The sequence below is a fragment of the Fukomys damarensis genome, unplaced genomic scaffold, assembly GCF_012274545.1.
Source record: "Fukomys damarensis isolate Sample0158 unplaced genomic scaffold, DMR_v1.0_HiC HiC_scaffold_28, whole genome shotgun sequence".
Lineage (NCBI taxonomy): Eukaryota > Metazoa > Chordata > Mammalia > Rodentia > Bathyergidae > Fukomys > Fukomys damarensis.
This window is the reverse complement of record NW_022900940.1, coordinates 1,339,091-1,346,384: the sequence shown is the minus strand read 5'-3', so window position 1 is coordinate 1,346,384 and position 7,294 is coordinate 1,339,091. Positions and strand designations below refer to the sequence as shown.

Here is a 7,294-nt window from a genome sequence, read left to right as displayed (position 1 = left end):
CTGGAATTGCTTATCCTTTAAAAAGTCCTGCTTGGTCTTGGATTTTATGAGGGTTTCAGCATTTCCTTGCCAAGAATGGCTCATTGTATCAAAGGTACTTGTTAAAAATGATATAGTTTATTACTGAACACTTGCTTTCCTTTTGGGAGTCTGGAACTTTGATACACATCAGACAGAGGTTTCCTAAATGACCAGTTCCCAATAAAAGCCCTGAGTACTGAGTCTCTAATGAGCTTTCCTAGTAGAGAAATAGAAAAGACCTAAACCAAGACTGAAACCCAGCAAGGAAAACATTAAATCGTGTAGCTCTGTGTCCAGCATCTGGATTATGTGGTACCAATATATGAGCACCAGGTATAAATAGCCCCACCCAATGGACTTGCTGGTTCCAGTCCACAAGACTGTAGCCCTCTTGGGCTGGATTTGCTCACTGCCTGCAAATTTCCTGAGCAGACACTCTGTGTTCCTAGTATATCTAACTTCCTTGGGTCTCCACTGTACCTTCATCTTTATCTCTACAGCTTCATACACTCACCTCTCAAGAGTTCCTCACCTGGCCTTCCAGGCCTTACTTTGAATGGGTGGAAGCTTTCATGACCCTGTAATTCTTTCATTCTGCATGACTGAAAAACAAGCATCACATGCGCAACACAAAAGTCTACTGCCAGCTCCACCAGCAGCTGAGCCCCCCATGGATCATGGCTGCAGTGCCCTCTGAGTGCCTGGATGGCTGACCACTGTAAGCCAGGGAAACTAATTCTCTAATGGCCCATCTCTGAAGCCAGAAGCTATATTCTTCTTTTGTGCACAGTTGAGACTACAATAGGTAGGGTCTTACTAAACACTAAGATGATCTAAAGGCATCCTTTTTCTTATCCCAGTTCAAAGTACTTGGTTTCTTTTTAAGGATATAAATCTCTTCATCATATGTATCTCCTTTGGCCCCAAATTTACACACTTTTTCAAACCCAAGTTTAAATTCAAAATTTTTCAATTTTTTCTGCTCTGCTTTGTGCCTCCAATTCTCACTGTAAATCTGGCTAAAAGTAGCCAGTAGTACCCATGATACAGCCATAATGTTAGGCTGCCTTCAAACTTCCTCTGCCAGATAAATTAGTCCTCTACTTTTAAATTAGCTTGACACAAAATCGTACTTAGCATGGGGACAAAATACAGATAATTTTCCTTTTACCAGAGTGTAATACTCATGGCCTCTAGTTCAATTCTCCATAGTGTCCTCACTTTTACCTGAAACCTCCTGAACCTGACCTTTATTGTCTGCCTTGCTATTAGTATTGTTATCCTCTCAGCCCCAATGAGAATCACCAGTTAGGCTCTATTTATAGAACTTTCAGCTTGCTCTAGATGCTTCTCCAAGCTTTTCCAAACATTTTCTATAAATCAATTCCAAAGTTTTCTGAACCACATGGTCAGTATAGTCACATCAATGTCCTCACTTTTCTGGCATCAATTTTCTCTATTGGTCAGCTTTCCCATTGCTGGGACAGAACACTCACAACTTAAAGGAGAAGGGGTTTAGACTGGACACATTTTCAGAGGTTTTAGGCCACTTTTGGTAAGCCCCAGCTTAGGTACATGATGGGAAGAGAAAAGCTGGAGCAAAGCTGCCCACTTCTTGATGCCCAAGAAGCAGAGAACATGGGAATAGTGACCCCAAAAGACAAGCCCCCCAAAAAGCACACCCCCAGTGAGTGCTTCAACTGGGAGTCACATCCTATTAGCATATTCAGCTATCAACACTAGTATATTAGGACATCTGAAGAATTAAAGCATTAGTTAGAGAGTCTCAATAATTGGGAAAATTAATGGTAGGTCAAACACTATTCTACTCTCTACTAACAAAGCTTTAAGGAAAGACTCCAAAGGATCACATGGCTCAAAGCACCTGAACTATGTCTCAAAACAAAGCTGAAAAATAATTTTAAGGGTATAATTCCAGCACTTAACAAGCTTAAAGTTACAATGCCTGTCATCCAAACAAAAAAATTACCAAACTTGCAAAAAAGCCAAGAAATGTAACCTATAGTAAGGAGAAAGTCAAAGCCAAACTAAACATTATCAAAATGATAAAATTAATACTCATGTATCATAAAATGTTACTTCATATATTCAAGAAGCTTGAAGGAAAATATAATACACCAAGTGACATCAAAGTCATAAAAAAGACTCAAATGGAAGTTTTAGAGATTAAAACTCAATGTTTGAGATGAGAAATGCACTGTATAAAAAATAATTACACATTAGATACTGAAAAAGGAAAGATTAGTGAACTAAAAAACATAAGAAATAAAAAAAAATCCAAAATACATCATGGGGTGGGCTGGGGATTTAGCTCAGTGGTACCACCATCTGCCTGACAAAATAAAACATGGAGAGAGAAATAGCATAAAGATTTAAAAAGGGATCAGTGAACTGTAGTAAACTTAAATATATGTGTAAATATAATTCCAAGATGAGAGGATAGAAATATAAAAATTCATTCTGGAAATTTTTTTTTAAATATCAACTACCATGAGAGAGGTGTAGATAACTACCACTGAGACAAGTTTTAGCCAATGAAAGAGAAAAAAAAATGAGCAGAAGCCATCAGAAATTTGCTTTCTCATTCTTCATTTTATTGCGCTCTTATTGAACATAGATGTTCCTCAACTACAATGGGCTTGTATCTGTACAAATCTATTGTAAGTTGGAAATGTAATGACTTTAATCTGCTAGTTATCAAAGCTTAGCCACACCGTACACTAAAGTATCAGTGTTTATTCCTCAGGATCTAATAGCTGGTGGAGAGCTCTGCCTCCCAGCCCTTTGCCCAGCATTGTAAGAGAATATCATACCACATATTGGCTCTAGCCCAGGAAATCACAATTTAACATTTGAAGAACAGTTTCCACTGAGTGCATATGGCTTCATACCATCGTGAGGATGAATAGTGGTAAATGCAAGTATTAGAAGTATGGCATAACTTGTATTCTTGATAAGCATTCAGAAGAGGATCTACTAGAGCAAATGACCTTCTCGTCTCTTTATACCTCCTGCAGCTACAGGCAGGGGGGTGATGCACCACCTTGTTCCTGCCTTTCATCCTGCTCTGACTCACCTTTCCCCCCACTCCCACTGTCCTGGGATTGCACATCCTTTTCAATCACTAGCATGTAGGTATTGTCATTGGACTATGGTTTTAAAGAAACCTCAACTAATAGTACAGTGCAGGAAGGGAAAATGTTTGGTTTTGGTAGAATGGAGTTAAGGCAATTTTCCTCTGATTGCTTCTATTTTTCCTGTCAAGAAGATAAAGAGTTGGAGAATTGAAGTCTTGATAAAAAAGTGTATATGACCTAAGTCCTGTGTAAAATGGGCATGAATAGACTGAAACTAATACTGAAAATAGGATTTTGGAGAAAATTCACATGCTATTTGAAGTCAGTAACCACAAATACATATTGGCTCCAATTTGCACAGTGGTGTCTAGACCTCAGAACTCTAACTATGGAAAAGGTGAGCACTGAACTAGTCTGAATATAGATGGATCTCTGGTCATTCCAGGGAAAGGTGAATTCAAGGCCAATAGGTCTGTGTTAAGAATATTTACAAGATGGGGGGGTGGAGAGAGAGAAGAGATATCCTGAGATGGACAGTGAGATGTGAGAGAAATTAAGACAAAGAAAGCTCAGAGATGAACCAGAAAGGAATGCAGTGAACTGGATTATTGAAAGAAAAGAAACTTTTTAAAAAAGAGATTGTGATTTGAAGGCAAAATGTCTAAATTTATAGTGTCAGCAGTGTAAAAAATTTGCTGACAAATATAATGGTGTAGGTATAAATGGGTAGCTAAAATGATCTAAAAGCAATGACAGGAAAAGTCACTGGCAATGTCAAAAAAAAATGAATAGTGAAGGAAAACACTGAAAATTAGAACCAACTGTTTAAAACACTTTATTGGCCTTGCTTTTCATATTCTTTGAGTAATTTGCTTATCCTGAGGACTGCTTTGACAGACTTTCTTTACTAGTTTGCTTTCCACATATCATAAATACTTGCTTGAGTTTAGAACAAAAGTATATTTAGGTACATAGAAGTGAAGTGCATAGAAGGAAGGAGAAGGAACATCTTTGTTGGCAGAGTAAGGAGAATTAGGTAAAAGCTAAGTAAAGTTGAGAGTGACATACCCTGTTATACATCTTCGTTGTATATAAAATATATATGTGCACCTATGTTTACAGTAGCACAGTTTGTAATAGCTAACACATGAAAACAGCCCATTTTCCCATCAGTTGGGAAGTGGATAAAGAAGATGTGGTTTTTCTATAAAATGGAATACTACTCAGCCATAAAGAATGAGAAATTAGAGTCATTCATAGGAAAATGGATACATATTGAGGATATACTCCTAAGTGAAATAAATAAGTCATACATGTGTAAATACCAAATAGTTTCTCTGGTGTGAAAAACTGTAATAGTACATAAGATCCTAATGAGATAATTGACAATATGAAATAGGAAGAGAAGGACTAAAGGTGTAGCAGAAGTGGGAAGGGCAGGGGAAAGGAAAAGAAAAAATATGAATGTGAGAAAAGGAAAAAATGGAAATAATGTTTGTAAATGGGGAGGAAAGGAGGGGGTGAAGGAAGGGCAGGGACAAGGGGGTAAAATGAGAACCAAGACCTGTAATGTAAAGGTACAAGATCCCAATGATGAATGTAACTGTACTGTATACCTAAAATGCACCAATAAACTCAATTTTAAAAATAACTTTTTATTTCACGGTGGCCAGGATGCAAAGAGAGACAAAGAGGAGAGCCAAGGCCTTGATATATTCTTCAAGGACATGCCCAGTGACCTAATTTCTTTCCATGAGGCCTCAGCTTTTAAAGGTTGCACTACCTCCCAGTGGTCCCGTGGGCTGGCGACCAAACCTTGAACACATGGGCCTTTGGAAGACATTCAGGATCCAAACCAGAACCTTCTATAAACCCACAGATGCTCTTGAGTATCAACAGCGTTCTGTTAGCATTGTTTTATGTCAATTGTAAGTTTTAATGGTGGATTGTGAAGGATCATGAGCTGTTTTTTGTATTGTTGAGGCACAGAAAGAATGATTGTTGAAATAAGTCACCCCTGGTACGCATGCTTCATGGTGGAGTATCACAAAATATGTCACACTCGGCTGTTGACTAATTTCTGAGATTGTTTTTTTTATTTTGCAAACCCTCTCTGCAAGTAATGTGAACCGAGCGAAACTTCATACCTTTCAGAGTTTTGTGTAATAGATAATTTCTGGAGATTCTCTCCCAAAACCTGTTTATAAAGCCCACTAAAATGTAAATGATGTAAAAAAGTAAAAAGCCATTGGTGAAAACTTTTGTTTCTAATGAAGACAGAATATCTAGACCCTAGAATGACCATTACCAAAGCACAAAGAATTGCAACAGCATGGTGACAGGGACAGAGAAGTGAAGTGGATTAAATCTGTCCCCAGTATCTATGGGAACAGGTTCTAAGAACCCCCTCTAATTCTAAAATTCAAGAATATTCAAGTCCTTAATAGAAAATGGTACCACATAAGTGTATGGCAATGCCCAGCTTCCCACATATTTTAATTCATATCTGCATTACTTATAATACCTACTACATGGTAAAATTATATGTTAATAGCTGCTTACTGTATTGTACAGAGCCATAAGGGCAAAGCTTTTAGAGCTTTCAATGATAATAGCCCACTATGGCACACATGCCATAGATTCGCCACCATGGGATTAGGGAATAGTAAGAAAAAAGGTCTACCTATGTTTGGAGTGTACACGATTTTTTTCTAGGTGTTTTCTGTCTGTGAATCTGAAGATAGGACTCTCAGGATCAGGGGGCCGATTGCATTTGTTGAGCCCCACTTCTGATTTTTATTTCTGCTTGCTTGGGAGGTCTTAAATGGGACACTGGGATTCAACCTCAATGTATTCACCTTAGAAAATTGCCTACTTGCTGCTTCTGCCCCAAGTCTTTTCATATGCCAAAGTGGAATAAGACATACACAGTCTAGATTTTATAGTGCAGCACAAAAAGGAAAATTCATTCAATAAGGGAAAGATAACCAGCTGGCTTTCATTTTGCAGTTAATTTGGGCTTTCAGCTGTCGCTTGGCAGGATTCATCTCATAACTTTAGGAAAAAAAGAAACACTATAAAACATTCTAGTTTACCAGACGGTTTCCTTTACATTGTAAATCCCATTATTTGCTGTTAACAGTAGTCACTCTTTTCCCCAAAGAAAAAAAGAATTATCTATTGAATGTGAAACTGGAGTTTCTTTATGGGATAGGAAGTCAATTTGACATGAAAGGAGCATCTAACCTGGCATATTTAATAGCAGTGCGGAAGACCCAGAGATTTACTTGAAAATAAGCCAAGCTTATTTAAAATTCTCATTACCCAGCAGTGGGCAGTTCTGGGTTACATGCATATTAATCAGCAGGGACTGCAGAGATCCAGATGTGCAGGTGTATTTCCCACATAAATGTTCATGTAAGAAGATTTGCATACTTAATTTCTCATAACAGTTCATGAAATCAGCTGTTTCTGAGAACCTCAACTGAGAATTTTCATTTTCTTAAGTCTACAGAAAGCATAAAACAGGAGAGCAGCCTCGAACTATAAAGCAATCTTTGGTTTCTTTAAAAACACTATGGGCCATAATTTTACGGTGATGTTTGTTCCACGGAAGATAATAGAAAGGATCACAGGGCCAGGGATTTAGCTCAGTGGTTCCGCAGCCTGCCTCACAAGTGCCAGGTCCTAAGTTCGATCCATAGTACCAAAAAGAAAGGATCACAGTGTCATGAATATAAATTAGGGAAAAACTGAACCAACAAACTTTATAGGGGATTTTGGAATTGAAGGAGGGTCCTTACAACCTGTCTCCATGGATACTGAGCACTGATTTAATTCACTTCACTTCTCAGGAAGAAACTGAAAAAAAGAATTTTTTTATGGATAAAATCATATGAAGCTGAGAGACAAAATAGTAGCAAGTGATTCTTGGCTCCAGTAGATACTCTCATTGAACATGGATAAGCCAGAAAATTGGGTACAGGATTGTGTAGTGAAGACTATCTAGTGTACTGTCAAAGCATATCATGTTCAAAAACTTTAAGATTGGGTAAGTAACCTGAAAGAATAATTCTTACTTAATCTTGTCTTCAATTGTTTAAGGTGCTAGAAAACATTCTTTACACTCCAGTACAGTGTGTGTGTGTGTGTGTGTGTGTGTGTGTGTGTGTGTG

General features: G+C 37.9%; 1 pseudogene; it reads left to right on the top strand.

The window, feature by feature from the left end:
- Window positions 1-1,596: 1,596 nt before the first annotated feature.
- LOC104850952 overlaps window positions 1,597-7,294 on the top strand; it is a 24,464-nt pseudogene continuing 18,766 nt past the window's right edge.